The 20,343-nt window shown below is 41.6% G+C and overlaps 1 protein-coding gene across 3 annotated transcripts in view; it reads right to left on the bottom strand.

Moving 5' to 3' along the window:
- nckap5l (NCK-associated protein 5-like) overlaps window positions 1-20,119 on the bottom strand; it is a 35,437-nt gene extending 15,318 nt beyond the window's left edge. Inside the window, exons 1-2 of one of the 3 annotated variants that reach the window (XM_030422097.1) lie at window positions 19,931-20,119; window positions 1,905-1,990 (exon numbers count right to left, since the gene is read on the bottom strand). The gene's annotated coding sequence lies outside the window, so the exon portion shown is untranslated. Of the gene's footprint in view, window positions 1-1,904; window positions 1,991-4,696; window positions 5,081-19,421; window positions 19,811-19,930 lie in introns of those variants that run through there. The other 2 variants (XM_030422099.1, XM_030422098.1) reach the window with 2 other exon arrangements.
- Window positions 20,120-20,343: the final 224 nt, after the last annotated feature.

The following is a 20,343-nucleotide window of genomic DNA, read 5'->3' as shown; positions in this document are numbered from 1 at the left end:
ATGGTGATGTCATCAGGGTTATCTCAGCCTGGATCTGAGTCCCCAGATGTTTTAGCAGTTAGTGTGCGTTTCCAACAGGAGGTGTAGAGTTTGAAACAAGTAAGTCATTGTGGAAGGTGTACTGCAGCATGCAGCGTTTTTGAGGCCAGAGAATAAATGTCAGGATATCTCTGCCTCTGCAGCAGCAAGTTTTAAATTTAAATTCAGAGTAGGGGTTTTCTGGCACAACTTCTCCTGCTACTTCCAGGGTGCGTGGAAAAGCCAGAAAGTATAAAGAGGGCAGACAAACTTTATTAAACCAACACATTTCATTTTCCAACCCTAATGCAGGCTTACGAGCTGAAACGCATTGGTCCAATAAAGTTGTTCTACATAAGACAAGTGCTTCTGGAGCTTTACGACCTCTAACATTCATTTATAGTTGTAAAAAATTAGGAGGAGCTTCACAGCATAACAGTGTTGCAGCATTTTTTTTAAACTGAAAAGATGTGATTTACACCGTTTGGGGTGCAAGCTAATGCTGTTAGCTTAGCAGCTACAGTAAAGATTTTAGCCTAAAAAAGGGTGCAAATAACATCTTTTCAAATTAATTTAAGATCTCTGGGCTTCCGGAGACTTGGAGACCTCCAGACGAGCTGTATGGAGACATTTGCAGTGATACAACAATGAATGTTTTGTTATGTTTTCAGTGACTGCATAAATGAGGAAATATAACAGAAAAAAGAAAGGATGCTGTCATTGATAGTAAAAAAGAGAGAGAGGAAGAAGACAAATAAGAAAACAAGCAGACAGATTAGAACGGAGGTCTAAGTCGGCACAAAGCTTTTTGTTTGCCTTTTTAAAAAAATCCACCCTGCTCAAAAACACAGCCACTAAATGCGACATTTCCAAGTGTAAACAAAGTGCAGCGAAGCTCAGCGTTCACAGCTTAAAGCTCCAATCAGTGAACAAAACAGAGAGGATCATGTGTTCGCCTCCGAGCCAAGTGAGCATGTGGTGCTTTTGTTCTTTGTCAAATGGCTCGGATGGATACCTGTACATGAGGAGTGTGAGCCAAGGGGACACTGGTGTACATTCATCTGCAAACAAATAAGGTGCAACTCAAACCCCGGAGGAAAACCAACATGTCATCTACTGTAAATAAATCTCCACTGTGTCCTTAAAACAAATTACCCACCAGCGACTGCAGCAGAACTCAGCTGAACCTTTCATGGGTGTGTGCAGCACCGTCCACACAGAAAGGGATGTGTCTATTTCCACTAAACCAAACCAGAGCTGGGACAACACATCTGCAAATATTTTTCATAATCTATTAATCAATTCAGTCTTTTCTCAATCAAAAATACCAAACACTGTCTCTGGAATCAACTTCTGATCTCGACATATGAAACAGTCTGAGGAAAATCAGACGAAACAAGAAAATTAAAAGCCTTACTGCGAGCGTTAATCGACAAACTGCTTAATATTCTGTCGATAAATAACAAATAAAATGACAAACTGCAAGTTTTTCAGCTTCTCTGTTGTAACATGCGCTGCTACTTGAATCAGGAAGTTCAGAGTTTAAATTATTTGTCAATTTATCGATATCTGAATACAATTGTTTCACTCATCTTTGACTTATTTCGGTCATTTCTAAAGCAGAAATGCCGAAACACTCTGGTTCTAGATTCAAAAATGTGAGAATTTCCTTCTTTATTCTGATTTATGTCCCTGTACAATTAATATATTTTCAACAAAACAAGCAACTGGAAGACGTCCTGTGGACTCTGTGACATGCTGATTGACATTTTTGATCAGTGAGGAACAACCAGGAGATTATCCGTTTGTTGCTACACTAGCGAAAGATTTGTACAATGTCGGAATCTTTTTTTCCTCCCAAATGACGTCGTAATGAGCGCACTCACCTGCAGTTTCAGCTCTCTTTATGATCCGTGAAGAGGAGTCTGTCTCCGGTCAGGCACCTCTGTCTCCCAACAACAAAACCGAGGAGCTGAGGGACAGAACAGCAAACATTTTAGTAAACACACTCCCATCATCCTTCTTTCTATTTGTGTCTTCATGAATCATGAGACAGAAACCACAAGATTTGCCCGTGTGAGCGATGAGATTTTAAAAGCTTGCTGGCGGGAGATTTTTTGGGTGGTTTGAGACCTATGTCACCTCCGTTACGAACAAGCAAAGGCTGCAGAGCTTTTCCCTCCGATCTGTGAGCGAACAGGAAACCGGGAGGAGAGGAAGGCGCTCCATTGCCCTCGGGAGATACCAGCGCTTGGCAGACGCCAGCCATGCCACGACCACAAGCCCCCCCACTCCTCTATCTCGCTCTCAGCCTCTCCTCCTCCCGTCTTTCCTTTCATCTCTGAGTCATTGTAAAGTGTAATGAAAGAAAGATGGATGAATAATTCAGTAGACACAGCGTTTAAGAACTCCCCTTTTATGTCTTTCTGATAACGCAGGACATGCAGACTTTACACTCTGAGTGCCACACAATGATTTTTTCTTGAGTTTTCAGTTTAATGTGGGATTTCCCTATTAACAGCGTCCCCTGTTAATTATGTTCACTTTCTACAAAGGCTTAATTTAAAACCTAAGTGGGACGCCCCGTCTGCTGCAGTGTCTCTACAGCCAGCGTTTTGTCTGATCACTTCAGATATGTTTAGGCGTCGAGCTGCAGTGTTAACTCTTCATTTCCAGGAGCCATCTATAAGGTAGCGGGGCCTGATCCTTTTAGATCTTGTCAAACAGAAATGGGATTAGAGGTGTTGAGCATCTGCCCTCTTAATCTGGGTTTTAATAGAGCATGGGCAGAGGATCTGGCGTAACGGTGTCCTGCTTGGTACACCTGGTCCTGAGAGGAAGAGAGACCGTGATCCCTGAGCCGCGTCACGGAGGAAGATCACAAAGACGGCAGATCACAGGACTCGAAAATAAAAAGGACGAGAAACCTTGACGACTGCACATCACCACTATTTATTAACCGAGGACGGACTTTGATTTTTTTTGACGACCGAATGCAGAGAAATTGATGAAATATGGAGTGTTTTTCAAAGAGGTTCGGTGAGATGCTGCAGATGTGGATGAGTAGATGAGATTCATAGAATGAGGGCAAGGCTGCGATAAAAAAATAATGAAAAAAATAAAATTCAAAGGCGACTCAGCCAAAGCAGAGAGGAGAAACGCACAAAAGCTTCTTAAATCATGTCAGTCGCACTCTTGGGGATTTGGCATAGGCAAGGCCGTCTCAGGATATGTCAAACACCACCCTTTCCATCTGCCAATCTGGAAATGGCGCAGATTGAAGTTCTTGCTGTGTAGGCAAAGTGTGTAGGCGGGAGATGTAAACAATGTGACAAAAACCTAAATCCTCACATTGGCGGAATTAAACCAGATTGGAGAAGACTGAATCTCTTCCCAAAACAAAAAAAAAATGTAGGCCAGAGTGGGGTGTCTTTCTGCAGACACACTATTATCACATGATTGTCTGCATCGCTAATAAAGATGCAGATAGATATCAAAGAGGAGCAGAAATGTGGGTGAGACAGAATCAGGCTGGCGGACTCCCTCTGCGCTGTTTCCTGTCTGATGTTTGGCTATATGCACCGAGACGAATCGTACACAAGCAATATTTTGGGGATGAGGAGCGGAGGCAGCGGAGAGGAGGTGGGGGATGGGATGGAGGAGGAGGGGGAGCTCCCTTCCCAAAAGGCCTGAAAGGTTGGATGTGCGCCATGTACGTCTGAGAGCAATCAAAACTGAACGCAGGGATCCTTCTTAAAATCTGTGCCAGGCAACCTCCACACCCAGAGAGGAAGCACATCACGGGCGCTCCATCTCTGATACAAACACCAAGCGTGGTTTTGTTTTATCACATGTTCAACCACAAACATTTTGACGGCGCTGTCCTCCGCCTTCGTATATACATTTGGCAGATTTATGACACATTGTTTGCTGCGACCAAAACAATCCTATATAAAACTGCAGAGCTGCAACGATTAGTCGATTAGTTTCTTGAAAGAAAATGAGTTGCTAACCATTTTGATGACTGATTAATCGTTTAGTCATTTTTCGTGCCTTCTGCTTCTTAAATGTAAAGATTTGTTGCTTTTCTTTGTCATATATGTCAGTAAATGAAAACTCTTTGGGTTGTGGACTGTTGGTTGGACAAAAGAAGCAAACTGAAGATGACACTTTCAGCTCTGGGAAACTGTGATGAGTCTTTTTATACTATAATTATTAATCCTGAAGATAATCAGCAGATTAATCGATAATAAATCAATTACTACCTGCAGCCCGACATGATCATGTGTCGCATCATCCAAAATAAAAAAAACGACACTGTGTGGAAACAGTACTGCGGTCCTAAAATGTAAGCTAGCCCACTGACATTAATGCTAACCCAAACACACATACACAGAGCAAATCCGACCTGCCTTAAGAGTCTCCTCAAGTCCAGTCATATCAAGTCAACACCATCAAACCTCACAAAACATGTGTCCCCTCACTGTCACATCACTTAGTTCTCACACAAGTAAGAATAGGTGCTACGGAGGCTTTATTTTGACTCAGTAACATCGTCACAACACGCAGCGAGGAGCCCAGAAAACACCATGTCAGCTGTAAAAATTCAATCAGTATACACAGATTTACTAACACACTCCCCCCGATCCCTTTATCAACACATTTTGTGTCATCTCACCTTGCTCCTGCTGCCTTTTCAGTCATCCAGTCATCTCCTCACAGCAGAATGAAATGTAAGGCACCAGAAGAAGGAGGAAAAAAAAAGGGACAGAGAGCGACAGAAAGGCCACAACCTCACATTTCTGTTTTCCGGCTGCGGAGGAGAATATTTTCCTCCCTGTCAAAAGTGCCGTCACCCTGCGAGTGTGACGAGGAAGCCGGTTTCCTCTACGCTACAGCTAGAAAAGGCCCGTCCTTGGGCATGTGCATTGTGTGTGTGTGCCTGTGCTGTCTGCAGAGGCTGCCATGTCTCCCATTGTTCCAGGGCGAGTGAGGCAGGCTTCCTACCCCAATAGACCCTGCCTACTACAACAGCTGTGGACCAGCCCCCACCTCTCTGCCGTTCTCCTTCTCCCACTCCCCTCCTCCTCCTCCTACAACTCCTGCCTCTCTGCCTTTGCTGCTGCTGCTGCTGCTGCTAAACATTAACCCTGCAGCTGCCGGCTCAGGCCATAAAGAGGTGGAGAGGGGGGTTGTGTTTCAAAAAAGACCCTAGCATGTAATGGACAAAGGAACGTAGCAGAGAGAGGATATCCGACAGCCGGGCTAAACTGACAGGACTTCTGCACAGATCCATTCAGTGCCCTAGAAAGAAAACAGGCTCTGTGCTAAGAGGATTGTCTTTCTCAGTCACATTGGTTATAAGTGTTGGACTGAGTCCTGTGAGACTGTGCTGAGGAGACGAAAAGTCACTGGAGATTAGAAGTGATTCAGAAAAAAAGATACAGAGCAGCAACTAATTTGAATTGTTTTTTTTTGTTTTTTTTTCAGGATAAATCAATAAATCATTTGTGCTTTAAAATGCTAGAATATAACAAAACATTGACGACCGTAACTATTGTCTACAACACAGGATGCGGAATTGACATGAGTGACAAGCACCGATCGACCGAGTTACAACGGTACTCGGTCAATAGTATTGGATTAATTGATTAGTGGAAAATAAGACAATTAATTGACAACTTTTTTGATATTCAATAAGTCAGTCGTTTCAGTAACGTTTCAAGCAAAATGTCAAATATTTGCTGGTTCCAGCGTCTTTAATGACAGGATCTGCTGCTTTTCTTTGTCATTTATGTAAATGAAGTGTCTTTGTTTTACAAAATGATTTACACAATTTAAGGCTGACGTTTTAATTATCGATTAATCTACAGCTGCGCCTAGTAGTCGTAACTAGGACCGCACAATGCTGGAAAAAATGACCTTGCTATATTTGTCTGTGGTATATTTTGCATTATAAAAACAAACAGATAACTTGAGCAGGTCTATCCGGTAATATCACTTGTAAATTGATTGGGGTGATTTTGTGGAAGACTGCATTTTATCAAACAACAGACGTTGGCCCCGCATGAGTGGTGTTTTCGCTGTAGTCAGATGTGTCCAAGCAGCCTAAAATTAGTCAGTCGTGTCTTGTAGAGTTTAGATGACAAGGTTGCCAGTCTTGCTTTTGTATCATGAAGCAAAGGTTGTAGCATCATGTGTTGCGGTTAATTTGTCTTACTTGGTAACGCACATTTTGCGATGTGGCTATTACTATTCGACGATATCTATGCTAAAACGATATCTTGTTACAACATTTGTTAGTACAGCTTCTCAGCTTCTCTTGCTGCTTGTCTTTGTCAACAAGAAATTTCCCCACATCATCTTCTGCTGTGGGCAATGATAACAACTACCTTTGACTATTTTCTGACTTTTTCTGTGCAAAACAGTTAATCGATAATGAAAACAGTAATTTGATACAAGTCTGCTGGTTAAACTGTCAATTGATTGATTGTTGGTCTATAAAGTATTGGAAAATAGTGGATTTGCCTGTCCGTTTCACAATAGCCTGCCTTTTAAATGCTTGTTTTGCGAAAGCATCGAATCGTCACGTCCGAAAAGCTTTTTACATATTTGCCATTTTTGCTGGAATTACAAAATAGCTCCACGTGAACCGACTAATTCTCTAAATCCTTAATACTCTTTCACATACAGCACAGCGCTTTTTATGAATGAGAATTACAGCCGCAGCTTGTTTCTAAAACTTGTGTCGTGTCTCAACTAGTCAGCAGAATTCAGGTTTTCTATCCGAGCAGCACAGTGTCTCAGTGTGGTTCATCTGTCCAGGTTTTCACCCCGAGTGACTCATCTGTGTTCGTAGTTAATGAAGCCACATCATCCTCATTCCCCCCCCAGACATACCAGACACACTAAACCAAGTCTGATGACAAAATGACTGGCTGCCAAGGCAACAACAACAGGACGTAGAAAACACAGGTCTCATGGCTTGAATGTAGGAGGAAAACACAATAAAGCACACATGGACGGCTAAATATCCCTCTGAAACACCACTTTTTAAAAAACAAATCTATATGTACCAATTTGAATGCTGAGTGACTTCTTTTTGAATTTGACCCTAATTGAGTCGACAAGAGACCTGACCTCAATCGACTTTGCCCCCACACCAGACTTCCTATATTCAAAATCAAGTGCCTGAGGGCGCTCGCATGGATGTCAGTTATTTCAAGCTATTGTCATTCAGATTTGACCAAAACAGTCGAGCCAGTTTGGGGAGAATACAAATGTCCCAGATTCACGGCAGAGCTGCAATTTGTCTGAAATGAAGAACAAACTAAACAAAAACAAACTGATAAACTCAACATGGAGAAAATAAATCAACTCAGATGAGCCTTAAAAAGAAAAAAACTGCACAGGTCAGCAAGAATTAACCACAAGAGAGAGAGAGAAAAACACTCGACAGACGCTGAGCTTCACATCAAAAATCACCCAGATCAAAAGAGCTTGAGTCCAGTGAGGATTTATCCTCTTATTAGTGCCACATATGGCGGTCCTGCTCAGTCTGGTCTCATCAGGCCTCTAATCTGTGTCCACCTAGTGGCTGAAATAGAGAGAAGCTGCATGTGACCATCGCTGCTTCAATTACGGGTGGTTTTAAAACAGAGGTTAATTACTCTGTCTGATAAACAATAATCCGGAGCCTGAAGAGATGGTAAACGAATCCTGTCCAATCTGAGAAAAAGACTGATTTCAGAGTTTATCTACATATGAGGCTTCAGTTGAGTGGGTATCTTCTAAAGTTACTGTCTTTTTACAATAAAAGTCTTCGTGTTGCTGTCTTTAAACTGCAAGTCTGTCTTCATCTGCACGTTTAATTTGAGCATTAGTAAACCTGAGTTGAAAAGCCATAGTTAATAACAACAGAGAAGAGTTTGCATGTCTTCAAATCAATCACAATCGTCTTGGGCAGCACTACACCTAGGATGCAGCAATGGTGCACCTGAAAAATCGAGTCATGGGAAACTTGGTTTCCATGTTGGGAGGTGAGTCCGGACATTAAACTGACTAAATCCCTGCAAAAGAAAAGGTTACAGCTGCTAGCTTGTACCACCCACTTTGAGCTTCATTTTAGCTCTTCAGAAACCTATGAATGACATCGTGCTGGCTCTGTCCACTGTTTTTACAGTCAGTGGTCCCAGCTGGAGAAAGAAATTGCTTTATAGTTGTATGGGAACCCAACTACTCTCCAGGGAACCTCATCTTTTAAGAACAAACATGGACTGTAGATTTTGTTCCCCATCACTTCCACTGAAAACATATGAGGAAATGGTATTTTAATACCTACTAGGAACAAGAGGAATGATTACAGCAAGCAAAAACACTTTCAATGTTCACACTGGGGCAGAGGGATTTTTGGCCCTGGATGATTTATTGAGGCCGATATTCAGCATTTTACAATTATCTGTATCAGTGTGTTTTCTGTTGTGTATACACCTAAATGTTTAAATGTGCTACTTTGGCTCTGATGCAACATTCTCTAACACAATGTCCTGCCTGCAACACGTCATTAATATCCTATAAATACTGATTTACCTGAATCTAGTCACTAAATTCATCAAATAAATGTAGTGGAGAGGAAGTTTAACGTAAGAAAATACGACAATCAAGCCCTAGTTCATGCAGGTATATCAACATTGTTTTAAAATTGTGAATTTATTCTTTTTTCAGTCACTGACTGGAGGAATCTGTATTGTGTAGATGTCAGCAGAGCACAGAAACAGTTAACTACTCGTATCAGATTAAATAAAAAAAAGAAAGCTGAATGGAGGCCTGTCAGGGGATTGTCATACCTCTGCTGTGTCAGACATTAACGCACACAGACATCTGTATGGCATGAATGGGACATTGAGGGACTCGTTTCCCTTCTAAGAGGGTCAAAGGCTGAACAGGCCAACATGACCTGAATGAGGGCCGGTCACATGGTACCCTGGAGCTAACACAAGGGAATGAGGATAACTCTCAACATAAAAGGCCTATTGTCACCCCCTCCGCCATCCACTTTCCCCCAAGTGAGGATCTTCACTAACTGCTGCAAAAACTCAGCAGTAATGTGGACATAAAGACAGCCAGACGTAACAACGTCAAGAGGCAGTAAAACGTGTGGACTAATGGAGGGAAAGTTGCCTGGAAACTTCTCCTCCATTCAGACCGGCTCAGGACATGTGACTGATTTCAAATTCAATGCAAACAACATGTAAAGCGACACCGACTGACACCTCATCATCAAACAAGCAATCCACTCACACGCAGCTCCTCCTGTCCTGACTACAATCAGGTGACAACGACCCCCGAAAACAAAGGACAATATCATCCAAACAAACAAGATTAGAGCTGAAATGATAAGTCAATAAGCCAATTAGCAGATTGTAAAGAAAAGGAGTCTACAGCATTCTGATAATCACTTCAAACGTCTGATTCTAGTTTCTCAATTGATAAGAGCTGAAGCTTTTCTTTTTCATATATGACAGTAAATGAACATATTTTCTTGATCAACAGAAAAATAATCACAAACCTTTCTTGATAATCTAGTTTCTGAAGCGAAACACATCATTACGAAGCTCCTCACTCCTGAGCATTTGCTGCATTTTTTCCTATTTATGTGGAAAATCATAAATGTAATAATCTTTTGTTTCCAGCTACAATTCCTCCATCACTGGCTTCTAGCTTTTCTTTAAGCCGCTTGTTATTTGAATGCGTAATTGAGAACTAAATGAAATGAGATTTTGGACTGTTGGGGATGTGTAGATGCTGATATTTTTGATATGTTATCGACCCATCAATCAATTGACAAATCAACTGGCAGATTGACCGATGATTAAAATAATAGTTTGTTGCAGGCAGCCCTAGTAAAAATACAGAAAGCAACGATCCGTCAGCAGATGGTCCACTGTTACCGTTTCATCTGGTCAGATGGCGGCTAAAGCGAGGGAACTGTCAGGGAACTTCTGAATTGGAGCTGTAAATCAGACTCTTGGGGCACAAACACCCATTGAGGGGCAGACAGTTTAATGGGCAGTAATGTGCAAAGCTCCATGTGAAGATGGAGAGCTAATGCACCTAGAAGAAATGTGACACTCCGGCCTGAGGAGATGTGCAGGGTCTACAGCTGTGGCGTCGGTGGAGGCCGCTTGTGTTAATTTGCATGAAGCCTCGGCTTAGTCGGACCTCATTAGGAAGTCAGCAGTGAAGCCGGTAAGCCATCGTGAGTGGCTGCCTCTAGTCTGAGCTATTTGTGCAACAAATGTAAAGCGAGGAGAAATGACTCCACATGTAGAGCTGTAACGATTTGTTTATCGTGAGAAAATTTGTCTGCAACCATTTTGATAATCATGAGAGCAGCTAGATTTTTAAGGTTAGTTGTCATTTATGAAATTAATCAACTTAAATAATCTATTTGGTAAATGTGAGCAATTTATTTGAGAGCACGTAATCATCATCTCCTCAAACCCACGTCGAAAAAGTCTGGTGAATTTTCGTAGTCCTCAAAACATTTCTGGAGCTTAACAGCAAAACTGTAATTAAAAAAGTAGATAGGACTTTTTTCGAGACAAGATGGCTCGTCTGGCGCCCCGATACTGATTTAAAAAAATGTTGCTTATGCTCCTTTTTGAGCTGAAATCTTCACTGTACCTGCTGAGCTAAAACCGTGTAAAGTGTGATCACATGAGGGTATAAAGGGTTGTCAAATCAATTTGGGATCTCTCTGCTTCCTGAGATCTGGACTACGTTAGACGTCAAGTTGTATGGAACCATTCTATGTTTTTTTTACATTTTAAAAGAAGTCCCCGTCTACTTCAGTTGTTCAGGAGAATGCTGCTGTGAAGATCAAGAAACACCTTTGTGTTCTGAACGGTTTGTTAGACAAAACATGCACCTTGTAAGCCACATTCTACCATATTCAGACATTTTATAGACCAAAAGTCATTAATCTATAATGGAAATAATCATTGGTTGCAGCCCTGTCCACAACTTTAGAGGTTCCAGAGCTGTGCTGACCTTAATAAATCCCTCACATGTGAAAGGATTCAAAGTATGCGCTCCAGTTCATTTCTGCAATCATAAAAGCCTGGTAATGAAAACCATTTGTCGTGGCCCGTATAAAGACAGGTTTCATACCACTGTAAATACTCCGGAGAGATGGTGGCGTCCCCTGCCAACCAGACTACGAGCTGCCCGACCAGACTGCCTGCCAGAGAAACAACTGCATGCTGTCCAGCTGCAGCGCATACAACATTTCCATGTGTGTCAGCAAACGCCTTTAATACCTGATCCTCTGTGAGTCATATTCACATCAAACTACTGAACCCTGACATGCCTGGAAAATATGTGGAGGTTGAACAAGACACGCTGTCGAGGCCAGACGAGTTAATCCAGGTCATGAGCAGCCATCGTGTCCAGCCTATAGAGCTGCTGGAGTAGCATGAGCACACTGAAACAAAACTGGGGTTATCCAGCTCTCTTTGGGTTTAACTCAAGTTTTCTGGTGTCGTGACGCAGGCTTACTTTTAACCACAGTAAATCACCATGGTAACTGGGTGTCAACAGCACGACTATTGACCAATCAAAGAAAAAAATTCATATTTTAGATATTGTTTTTGCAGAATTTGCTATTATTATGCTCACTATGTTTCACATTATGCACCAATATATCCCAAGGCTAACTACTTGTATGGCAAGAAACCTACTTGGCAAGACACCTGATTCTGACAAAACTAAGTCATTATTCAATAAGAACCAGAGTCTATGACAGATAAACTCACAGCTATGTTTCCACTCAGCAGGGATAGTACACTCGCACCTTTTCAGGTGTGTATAGTTGGGAATAATGTTTCTTTTATTCCCGAGGAGATGAAACCTTCTGACAGACATTTAAGATGTAACAGGAGATAAACCTCAGTAAAGCCAGGTGACCTAAATAGTAGGCATTCACTGATCAGAGTGTGATACTGATATCAGGTGTCTGTCTGATACTGACTTAAACAGCTGGATTGAGTATTTGTGACAATGTGGTTCATCTAGTCAACTGAATTCCATGTGAATTTACGTCAATGTGTGTATTTTTATTAAATGTTTTGATTATTTTGATGTTTTTACCACGTCACAATTTATCAAGATCATGATTTAATCATTACCAGCTACGACATGTGCCATGACAAAGAGGGCTCCTGGACACACCTATGGTAGCTGATCTACATACCACAGAAGCGATCTTAAATACTTTGCCTGGCGCTTCTCTGTCTGTCTGCACAGATTTTTGTCAGCGTGACAGCATCACAATCGTGAGAAACTTTTCAGGTGTGCAGCTGAGAAGATAGGTGTGGTTCAACTAATGAGTACTGAGGACTCATGTAATATTGCAGTAATGACTTCTGTGTAGTTGGAGCATGTTGAAGGATGTGATCTCATCACAAGATGGTCTCCACACCGTTCGTGGTCTCTTCCACACAGTCAGGCATACAGCTTATTAATCAAATACTATTATTGGATCAGAACTGACAAAAAAAAGGTGGAATGGTGCATCAATCTACTGAGAACTGGACTAACTTTGTGAGACAAGAGAGACTAAAGGAGGAGCGTGAGTGGTTTGGTGATGGGCAGAGCCTTCACATCTGTCCACATCTGGCCACCAGCCGCAGCAGCTCAGACTCCACCAGGACTCAGCCGAGTCAAGCACACTCATCATCCACTTCCTCTTCCCAAGGTCTGGCCAAGAGGAAGACCTATTTATGGTACAGAATCAAAGAAAATATGGAGGGTTATATATGGAGATCCTTTTTTAAGACTCCAAACAATCTGCTCTCAATCACACCAACAAACAGAACCTCCATGGGAAGAGTGCTGATGTTTTTCAAGGCATGTAGGTCGAGCTGATGGAGAGGCTTTCTGAAACAGGAAGCTCACGAGAGTTTGAAAAACACTGAAGCACCAGCAGTTCACTGAGCACCTTGTGGGAGAGGGTTTAGGGATTGAAGGGGATGGGGGAGGGTGCAGAAAGCTCCTCAATAACAACTTTATTTTAAGACAAATGAAAATAAACTGCAGAGGTGCACAAAGGAAGACTGTTCAGCACAGAGGATACAGCACCGTCTGAATCTCCCTCTGTAGCTGATATTCTTCTTCTACAGTCTCAATCTAAGTTATCACAGGCCATAACTCAATATAAATCTGAGTGTAGTCTAATAGATTGTATCGGCATGAAAACTGAAGAAAATGATTGCTTAAATAATCCTTATTTGGCCAAACAGGACGTGGATGGAACCCGGTTTGCTTGAATTGATTAAAGTTACATTCCAAGCCATATTTTCTTTGGCCAGGCGGATGAATTGAATGTTTGTTACAGCTGCAGCAGCTAAGGCAGTGTTTTGCCAAATTCAATGTTTGCATGACCACAGATTCCTCTGTAGGGTGGATTGCGTTTGGTGTGAGCGCTTCGCTCTCTCGCATACTATTAGGATTCCTCAAGCGTTTTCAATCATGCATATTTCAGAGGTTCTGACACAGCAGGCAGCCGTTGCAGTTTGTGTGAAGATGCAGAAACACAAGGCAGCGGCTTTGAGTTGTTCTCTGCGACTTCTTCCTCTAATATTCTCTCTGGCGTGCGTACGGATAATCACAGTGAGACTTGAGATGAGATGGCTGGGCTCAACAGGGACAACGCAGGCAGAGATAATTCCTTTGATCTAAATATCTGCATTGTGTGCGTGTAAACAGTCATGATGGTGATCGTGATGATGATGATGATGCTCTCAGTCAGTCTTGCCTCCCACTGCGAGCTCCGTTGTATCGCTCCAACTCTGTGGGGTAATTGATGAATATTTTGGGATGCTAATGCAGGCTCCAGAAGTGCCTTTGGTGTGTATAACCATGGTAACTACAGTACCTACATGCATCTGACGTCTGGCTGATAAAGCTCTGAACTGATAGCTGATAAGGAGAGGTCCAGGCCCCAACCTAGCCTATCTTCAAAGCATGGCCGTTTATGTAGAGGAGGGGGGGGGTAGATACTGGAGAGATAGGCCGACTGCAGGAGGCTCTGACCTGTCTGCGCTCCCCTACTAGACTTCAAACTGACTAAATTATTGCCCCGTCGCTCCGTCCTCCCTGTAAAACTGCTCAACTACGACCCAACATATGTCACAGTCGGTCTGACCTTGAAGAGTATGTAAGGTTGTTTGCTCCATAAAAACCCACATTTTGCTTCAAGATGCTTGAGCCAGTAACAAAACAGATTACTGCAACATATACCTGGAATAATTACCTGAACTGATCAACAGTTAAATCATCCGGTACCATTCTGACAGTCGATTAAGTTTTTTATCCATTTTTCAAGCAAATGCGGGGTAAAACACTCAACGTTCTCTGGTACCAGCTTCTCCACTGTGAGAATTTGCTTCTTTTCTGTGTTTTATATCCTTTTAGACTAAATATCTTCAGCTTTTAGGCTGTTGGGTGGACAATCAGAATCAGAAAATACAGAAAAAATACTCAACAAGTTCACAGGTCTAATTTGAGAGCTGGTCCGCACATCTGCTGCACCCACTACATCAGACCAATTAACCTGAAGTAACCTCCCAAATATCGATGCACGTTCCATTTGCTGCACAATCTGCATTTTCTTTTCAAAATAAAGCTTGAAGATTCTGTAACAGCTGTTCGATATTCGATACTGATAAAAATACAGCATATGATGGCAAATATCGAGACATTCAATACTGTCTTATATCTGTTCAATCTGACGACAGGTGAGAAGAAAAATATGTATTTTTGATTTGGGGCGAACTGTCCCTTTAAAATGGTATAATACAGTTATGAGATTTAGTAAAATGTTTGGCATTTTTACTTTCAACTGATTATCTGAACATTTAAGATCCATTTTCACTTTATCTACTATTTGTTTCTGCTCTAAATGATTAATTAATTATCAAAGTATCTGTCTGTCTGTCTTCAGTGTTGTATCTGTTAGTTGCTGACAGAATGTGGAACAGTTTGAAGTTACTGACAGAGCTCAAGAAGAATTTGCCTGCGATGGCGCTTCCTCATTTCACTTCCTCTGTGATGCTACTTGTTTGTCATCAAATTCAAAAATACTTGCTCGGATTAATTCTCTGTTGATTCAGAATCCAGACTTCAACTTATCATTTCAACTCTATTATGTTTCGTGGTGGACTGCAACGCCTTATAAATACTTTAATAACCAAAACCAGTTAACAGAACCAACAGCCAAATTAAACACTTACTCCATGCCACGTTTCCTCCCTGTAATAAAGTCTGAGCACCGTATGTGGCGTCTGTGTGAGCCGGCTGCTACAAGATGTGGGACACAAAGGCGTGCAGAACATCTGTGAACAATTAGAGGCGAACAGAGCGAGCAAGCACTTATACTGCCCATTACACTTGAATAAGTCACTGGCTCTGCTTTTCATGATGTAATGCGGCACAGCTTGGATAGGCAATCTCAAAGTTGCAGTGGGACAGAGTTCTCACAAAACTTCAATCAAGCTCAAACACGGGCACACAAGCCATAAATGTAATCTAGGGAGCGTCGAGTGGAACCACATTTATCTGCAGCTAGCTCTGAGGTCATTCCTCAGGATGAAATGTTCACAGCACCTGTGGGTCTCCGTGTTCTTCAACAAATATTGTTTCAAATGTGACACATTTATTCTTAAATCCTCGAAGCCTCCCACACGCATGTTTACAATTCCTTCAATTACAAGCATCAACTGAAGAAATTCCAATAATTCCACCCAATCAGCGGGGTAAACTATACATTCACTGCTGCATGTTTCCACTTGTGGTTGATTTTAAAGGCCCCCTCCACTCAAAAATGTGTTTAGCTTATTCTTAGTTCATTTGGATATATGAGTTTCACTGTGCAGAGTTTTAACCTAAAAGGATGTTTTTACTTCCATCTGCTAAAGGTAGAAAGTTACCCTGTGCTCGACTTAAATCTGAGTTCAAGATGTTTATGTACAAGAGACAGTCCAGCTCCAAATGTGAAATGTATATCTCGTGTCCACTTCTTAGTTAAAATGAGAAATACCTGGATATGAATTAGGGTTGGTAACTGATCTCTCTGATTGATCTGCACCTCTACAGGTGTGGAAGTGACATGATTCTAAGATGCATCACGATCCCGATGTGGAAGGTTCTGCATCGATGCAGTGACAGAGCATAATCATGAGTATGCCTCACCTTGACAATAAAGTTGTAAAGTTACATCTATTGCATTGAACAGAAGTGAACATCAGGCTAACGTTGCTCATGTTAAGTGATACCACAGAGGGAGGCAGAATTCAGCAGCGCATGATAAAAATACACAGCTAGTATTTCCAAAGCGAACACCTGGCCACATTTCGGACTTTATGAATTTGCTGGACAACTCTAACTGGACGAGACCCGCTGCGTCCTCAGGTGATCAGGGTTTTCCCTGCCATTATACGGCTTAGGCGCGGCGCCCAAGCATTTTTGCCTCCCGCCTAAGCAGGGTTCTCCCAAGACGGTGGAACAGCAGCGCTGCGCCGCTGTACCGCTAGGTCAGTGCCGCTATACTCCGCGCGTGACGGTGATGAGCGTCCGTCCGTCCGTCCTTCTCCTGGTTGACGGCTAGGAGCTCCCGGCTGACGGCGATGAGCGTCCGTCCGTCCACCGGCTGACGGAGTCGATGACCGTCTGTCCGTGTCCCCCCCCCGGACTGACGTTGACGAGCGTTTGCTGCCCCCCGACAGACGGTGCGCTGCTACACTAAAAATTTCTGGGGAGAACCCTGGTGATGTCACTTGAGTTGGTTTAAACTGTTCATCCTCCAACAGAGTTAGAAAGCAATGGCAAATCAGTGGAGTACTGTTTTAGAAAAATGTCCGTAGAGGATTTTGAAGTTTACAAGAACAAACTTTTTCCCATCACTTCGTTCCAATCATGAGGTCAATGTTTCGATGTGCCATGAAGTCATAGAGGATTTCTTACATGATATACGATGTTTGTCTTCAACTGCCAACAACAACAAGCTGCAACATTACATCAACAGACAATTTGGAAAAGGAACAGGGGCTACGTCATTTCTTTTCAAAGTAAAATCAAGAACGAAAGCAGTCTGCAAACACTAAAAGATTCATCGTGCATTTCATAGGAGATCTTCAGTGTAACTTAAATATTTTACAGCCTGAATGCCGGCCATCTCTGCGAGCCAAAAGCGTTCAAACAATCCTTCCATCCTCATTTCTTCTGACCTAAAGTTTGGTCTTTGTTCAGAAAATGATGAGACAATGAAAACAGCATGAGCATGTATCTGGCCTTGAACCAACAGGCACAGATCATTAAGCAGTGGATGTTTTCCCCCGACAAAAGGACTCTGTAATAGCTAAACTGCATCATCTTAGATGTTTTAACTATTGTTTAATCTCCAAATAGGCCTCCAACTTATTGAGATTACTGGCACATGTTTTATTGCCAATAAAATCCTTCACGATGTGAAAACAAACAAGAAACAATCCACTCCTCGTGACTAGAACGCCATTCAGAAAATGTGGAGGGGATCACAGTTACTGAAAAGCAGCATTGTTTAAGTATGATTCGATAACACGTATTCAGTGCCAACACTGCTCCAAATTCATATGGGCACCAATCCAATCGATTACTCTGATGGTTAAGTATAATCTGAAGTACAACCCTATCTATTGTTGCTTTTCTCGGGCAGTACGTTTGGTCAGAAAAACAAGCAATTTGACGAAGGGCTTTAAAAATCCTTAAACTAAAACTCTGGCTCTGGTACAGCGTGCAACCTGCAAAGTAACTAGTAACTAAAGTTAGCAATAGACATTAGGTTGACATCAAAAACAAGACATCTTTTTTTCTTAGTGAACATTTCACTTGTGGGTGAAAAAAACAAATTAGTGCACCAAAAAGTCAAGATATTGCATTTGGTAAAAGTACTTTAGTTAAAGTCCTCAAGTACCTGATATAAAAAGTACTTAAGCAGAAGTAAAAGTATATTCTACATACATTTAAATGATTGTATATAAGGATCAATTGACTATAAGCCTGGCTGATCATCAGATAAGATATTTAATATTTTTCTGATTATTGGAAACAGTGTTTCTTTTATCTGATTGTTGATAAAATAAATTATGTTCAAAATGAGCTTTGTCTGTGATGGAGCATGTGATCTGCAAAGTAACTAGTAACTAAAGTAGATTAAGGAGTATGATTTTTGTTCGTGTTGCTAAAAGAACGCCAGTTATACTTCACTTAAAGTAACGTGATATCGTCAAGATATCGTGTTGAGGGCGACATTTAGCTCAGTTGGTAGAGCGGGCATCCCATGTGCAGAGGCTTTGTCCTCGCTGTGGCGGCTCTGGGTTCGAGTCCCGGCCTGGGCGCCCTTTGCCGTGTGTCACTCCCCCTCTCTCTCATCCTGTTTCCTGTCATATCTTCAGCTGTACTATCAATAAAGCCAATAAAAGGCCAAGTCACCTATGAGAATGTTAACTGAGTAAAACAAAAGTACCTGACAATAAATGTAGTTAAGTATCATAGTATTATTTTTGCTCAATTTTTACCTGATTGGTGGTCAGTTGATAACATAAATTTCTCTAAAAAAGAACTATTATGGCTCTGATGCAGCAATAATTTGCAAAGTAACTAGTAACCAAAGTCATCAAGTGTAGTGGATTAAAAAGCACTATATTTATCAGTGTTGTAAAAAGTAACTGAAATTCGTAAGTCCATAAAATTATTGTGATATTGTCAATTATCGTGACGATATCATGTTGAAATACTAATTGGGTAAAAGTAAAGTATATACAAGTCACCTATGAAAATGTTAATTGAGTAAAAGTCTTTAAGTGTATTTAAGTATCCAAAGTAATAATTTTGGGCAATTTTTACATGATTGTTGGTCAGTTGATAAAATAAATTAATCTAGAAATGAAGTTTTTGGACTCTGATGCAGCAAGTAATCTGTAAAATATGAAGTAACTAAAGTTATTAACTAAATATAAAGTAACTGGTAGTAAAAACTACAATATTTACCTCCAAAATATAGTGAAATGGAAACAAAAGTAACTCATAATTGTACTTAAGCAGAACATTTGTGTAAATATACTTCATTACATTCCATCACTGACTTCATATCACATTAAACAGGGTGGTTTATCCTCTGCTGCAGACACATTCACACCACAACTCATTCACTAACACCAGTATGAGGCTGCTGTTAGCCTGCTGGTTGTGGAGGATCACAGCCCTGCAGTGTTGGGACAGACACCAAATGACTAATCAAAACATTTTTCTGTCCCCTGATTCAGTGTGAGGTGAATAATAAAGCACTGTACCGTGATTACACTCACAGGACTCTGATGACAGTTCCTTTTCCATGTTCCTGTTTCAGGTTTCGACCCCTAAAAAGAACGAGGCTGAAACTGCGACAGGGCTGTGTTTAAGCTAGCATGTTATGCCGTTAGACAAACAAAAAAAAATGTTAAAGGGGCTAAAAAAAAAGAGAGACAGGGCTCAGAAATGTCTTTTTTTTTCTTCCATGGGACAGGCCCTCAAAACCCCCCAAACGCTTGCCTGCACCGAGACGAGTCCCCTCCGACGGGGTTAACGATGTTACGCCCTTCTTCCACAAACATGGAGAAATAAAAACCGTTGGCGGCGGTTTTAACGTTACCAACGTTCTAAAACAAGCTAGCAGCGGTTTAAACCCTCCGTGCCGTTCAGACGTTCAGCTCGCCGGTGATGTTTAAAATCAATGAGACACGCCAAAAGCCTCTGTGTCGGTATTCCAAGCAAAAAAAAAAACCTCCCCGACCAAGCCTAACAGTGAAACGACATATTTACCGTTTTTTAAACTCACCTCATTTGGTTGTAAACTGTCGACGCTGCCGTGCCATGATGACAAAAACGCTGACGAACACTAGTTTTCTTGAGAAACGGCTAAGCTTGTGCTCATTTTGTAGCGGTGTCGTCCTTCTCCCTGCAGCGGCAGCAGCAGCAGCGGCAGCAGCCTCAGCGTTCAGTGTTTTGGGTTGAGGAAAAGTGATGTCATTGCATGAAATTGCATTACCCGCCCCAATTTTTTTCTCTTCAGAGGCTGTCCCATGCTGCCAAACATAACTTCACCATATACTTAAAAAAAAAAGCTGCTTCTATATAGTGGTTTTCTGTGCCTTAAAATATTCCCTGCAAGCTTTAAATACTCCTGCACATGGGATTAAATCTGGATATCATTTAGAAGAGTTCAACAAAAGTATCAGAAATAGTTTACTC

The sequence above is a fragment of the Sparus aurata genome, chromosome 7, assembly GCF_900880675.1.
Source record: "Sparus aurata chromosome 7, fSpaAur1.1, whole genome shotgun sequence".
Classification (NCBI taxonomy): domain Eukaryota; kingdom Metazoa; phylum Chordata; class Actinopteri; order Spariformes; family Sparidae; genus Sparus; species Sparus aurata.
The sequence above is the reverse complement of the archived record's forward strand: the minus strand, read 5'-3'. Positions and strand labels throughout refer to the sequence as shown.